A 4,662-nucleotide genomic window follows, 5' to 3' on the forward strand; every position below is an offset into this window, starting at 1 on the left:
AATGACAGAAATAGTTTTTACTTAAAACAAGAATTTACTGCATGAAACGTTTCCTGTTTGCATTTCTTCAAGAAGAGAGTTATATTTAAAAGAAACGACGTTATTTTTCCTTATACTGTCCTAGTGTTGCTGCTGAGAGTCAACAAAACTCCACGCGCTGTGTATCTGGTGAGCAGCGCGTTACCTTACGAATGAAAAAGATTAATTTTGCAATTTTACAGCTCATTTTGCATGGATTGCTTCTAAGAACAAACAATAGGAAGAAGGCGAACATAATTTAGATCTGAAAGTTTTCGCACCGTGAACTGAAATTTTTCCAAAACGTCATACTTCTAAATAGAAATTTCAGCACCAGCAAGCAATTATGAACCTGTATGTTGTCTGTTTAGAAAATTACAATAACGAGTCAGATGCCCTTGGCTTATCTTTCTTGGGTGCACGTAGTCTCTTCTAAAATTACTTTTATCTTATACTGTGTTTTCACTATTCGGCCATTCGTCCATGCGGAGAGTACATCTTTTGATATACTCATCATAAATTTATTCACTATCTTATACGCTTGATTATTTAGAGGCATAATCTTACATTCATTATTGAAATAAATCTGCAGTCATTTCCGTGAATGCTTTCTGTCAGACTGAAGGATTCACTCACTGATGTGAATTTTGAAATACAAACTTATGTTCAAGTAGGGACTCCTGTCTAGGACATCCACGAAGCAAGCCAGTGCAGTTCTTAAACGTTAAGTTATTCAGTATATGAAGGAGAGCATTCCCCCCCGCCGGCGCTGCCGCCCGCTCAATAGCTGTCCGCACCGGCCGTAACCATGGAGACACCCACGTGCTCCATCCACGCTCAACCCTCCGGCCGAGGCCAGGTGATGTGCTACCTATCAGCCATATTGGAAGTATTGATTGTTGTAAATCCCTATGACATTCACTCACTATTCCCAGCAACTCTCCTACGATTTGAGGGCTGTGTTCAGTTACAGCATGTGTTGAAAATGGTTTCCGTGTTCCTCAAGGCATACGTGTGCACGCCGTTCTGTCTCACAGGTTCACGTTGTCCAGAGTGCATCCGAACAGTTTCAAATGCAGCATGAATACGCTGCTCCAGTGTCTCCACATCTGCAACGGGCTCTTCATACGCGATATTTCTGAGATGGTCCCATAACAAGAAATCGCAAGGGGTTGAGAGCCGATGAAAGAGGAGGCCATGTGACTGGAACCCCTCATCCGATCCATCGACCAGGGAAGACAAGATTAAGATGCGTCCGGACGCTAATGGCGAAATGGCGAAGTTGACTGGAGAACCATTATGTAGCACCCACATAACCCTTCAAATGATTAGTGGTACTTCCTCCAGCAGGGGAGGCAAAGTCACACGCAAGAAACGCCCATAGTTCCAGCCTGTTAGGCGACCTGGAAGGATGACTGGTCCCAAAATACTGTCGCCAATTATCCCGGCACACACGTTCCGGCTGCTCCGATGCTGATGATTCGCTGTCACCATACCATGGGGGTTTGGCATAGTATGCCACAAATGCCTGTTACGAAAGTCGAAGATACCACTCCGCGTAAATGTGGCCTCTGTGAATAGGATGGATGTCACAAATCCCGAAATCATGGTTGCTGTCGATGAAACCAGTGACAAAACTGCTTCAGATGTGGTAAGTCTGTCGCTAGTAATCCCTGAACACGCTGTAAGCGAAAATGTAGTAACTGTCATGGAGGAAGTAACATGCTGTCGTCTGGCTTATCATGTACTGGCGGGGCAACTGCCTGGCACTGACTCGGCAGTCGCATTCCTTGGTGTTAATTACATTTTCCTCCAAGTTGCTGTCCGAACATTTCAGGTACGTCCTTCATGGTTTCCTTCTTCCTGAAACGAACCTGTCTCAGAAAAACGGCGAAACAAACTTGCAAATATTGAATGCTGTGGTTGTTGACAGCGGGGTAAGTCTTCTGATACAATCTCGCTGCTCACTGCCCATTGCCATTTGCCAGTCCGCAAGTAAATACCATCTCTGCAAGTTCTCGATTCGAATGCGGAACCATTGTATACAAAGCTGTATCACATCATCAAAAGAAGTAAATCGGACACAACATTATCAGTTACCATGCTATGAAAGAGCGCTAGGGCATGGCGTACACTATGTGAACATAAGTATCCGGACACCTAACTTCCGTTTTTCATATTAGGTACATTGTACTGCCATCTACTTGCAGGTATCAGCGACCTCAGTAGTCATTAGATGTCGTGGGAGACCAGATTAGGGTACTCCGCGGAACTCACGGACTTCGAACGTGGGTACTTGTCATGTCACTTGTGTCATACGTCTGTTCGCGAGATTTCCACGCTCCTAAACATCTCTAGGTCCACTGTTTCCGATGTGATAGTGAAGTGGAAACGTCAGGGGGACACTTACAGCACAAAAGAGTACAGCCTGACCTTGTCTGTTGAGTGACAGAGACCGCCGACAGCTGAAGAGGGTCGTAATGTGTAATATGCAGACATCTATCAGACCTTCACACAGGAATTCCAAACCGCATCAGGATCCACTGCAAGTTCTATGACAATTACGCAGGAGGTGAGAAAACTTAGATATCATGGTAGAGCAGCTGCTCATAAGCCACACATCACGCCAGTAAATGCCAAACGACGCCTCGCTTGGTGTAAGGAGCGTAAACATTGGACGTCTGAACAGTGGAAAAACGTTGTGTGGAGTGACGAATCATGGTACATAATGTGGCTGTCCGATGGCTGGGTGTGGGTATGGTGAATGCCCGGTGAACGTCATCGACAGCGTGTGTAGTACCAAAAATAAAATTCGGAGGCGGTGGTGTTACGGTGTGGTCGTGTTTTTCGTGGAGGGGGCTTGAACTCCTTGTTGTTTTGCGTGTCACTATCACAGCACAGGTCTACATTGATGTTTCGAGCACCTTCTTGCTTCCCACTGTTGAAGAGCAATTCGGGGATGGCGACTGCATCATTCAACATGATCAAGCACCTGTTAATAATGTACGGCCTGTGGCGGAGTGGTTACACGACAGTAACATCTCTGTAATGGACAGGCCTGCACCGAGTCCTGATCTAAATCCTACAGAACACCTTCGAAATGTTTTGAACGCCGACTTCGTGGCAGGCCTCACCGACCGACATCGATACCTGTCCGCAGTGCAGGACTCCGTGAAAAATGGGCTGCCATTCCCCACGAAACCTCCCAGCACCTGATTGAACGTATGCTTGCGAGAGTGGAAGCTGTCACCAAGACAGAGTAAGTAGGCCAAACCCATATTGAATTGCAGCATTACCGATGGCGGGCTCCACGAATTTGTAAGTCATTTTCAGTCAGGTGTCCGGATACTTTTGACTACATAGATTGTGAGGAACAGTGCCACCCTCCAGGAGGGAACCCTGCATAATGAAACTGTGGCTGCATGGTACAGCGCGTATTAGACTTCAGTCTCTTTAACAATGTATGATGGAACAAAGGTCTTTAGCACGGAAACCATACATTTCCGGACATAAGTTCATTACAACTTTTTTGTTCCATATTCTCTGATCGATGTATTCCTAGATTTTGTACACCGTGGAAAAAATCACCACGTATATAGCACTTCAGAGCAGGGTGGGCGCATGGGCACGCGACCCTTTCTCTTATGCACTAAACCAGTGCCAGCCGGAGATTTCTTCAATTCTACTGTGATCTCCTTCTTGGCTTCCTGCCTCCTTTCGTGGATTCCGCCCGGTGGTGGTGCCGGGGATACCCTGGCCAGGCCTCATATGTTGGCCCACGACTCTTCTGCCCCCACGCCCCGTCTGCCAAGCAGGAGGATACCTGCAAGTCTTACCATGGTACCCCCTCCGCTCTTTCCTCTTCGTATACGGCGTCACACCTCTTAGTTAACTTTCAGTTTTTTCCACGTTTGCGGATGCTCATATGTTTATTGCTGCAGCGCCTTCTTAATAAAGACATATACAGGTTTTTTTTATATTTTTGAAGAATGTTTAGAAGGATCTATGGACATCTTTCTAAATCTAATCAATAGACTGATTATTATTTATATTCAGTTAATAGTTTTAAATGTCATTTTTTAATTTCTAATACTTTGCCGCGTCATTTTCATCATCGTATTGACTTTCTCAGTTGGTCTTATTTTTCTTCCTGTCATTCTTTTCTCGTTTATAATCTCCTTAAAAAAGCCACTAATGCACGCTGTTGCAGTGGCGCTCGACTCTGAGATAAGCCTGTTCGTCTCCTGGTAGTGGATGAAATTTTCTCTGCAGTACCTGACAGGCTAGGGGAGAAGAGGTGGTGGCGTGAAGATCCTGATCACCAGTCCTCGATTAAACTCCAAAGCTCTTTCCAGCATCTCATGAAGTGAGGACATATGACATTGTGGATGGTGATCATCCGCTGGAAGGGGACGTAAAGCTTTGTGCCCGCCTTGGAGGCTATTTGAGAGCAAAAGGCTATTTGGAAGCTCGGGGTTCGGCTTCTGCTTCTCACATCATCACTCGTCTCCATCCTATAGGTACACATACGGCACAACTGTCACGTATCCTCAAGGAAAGGGGCCAATGCAGAAGGGGGAAGTGTTCTGGTGTAATCACAAGCGCCGGAACGAAGATGAGGAATGCAACAGCGGAGAAGGCGGT

This window comes from Schistocerca serialis, chromosome 3 (assembly GCF_023864345.2).
Source record: "Schistocerca serialis cubense isolate TAMUIC-IGC-003099 chromosome 3, iqSchSeri2.2, whole genome shotgun sequence".
NCBI lineage: Eukaryota > Metazoa > Arthropoda > Insecta > Orthoptera > Acrididae > Schistocerca > Schistocerca serialis.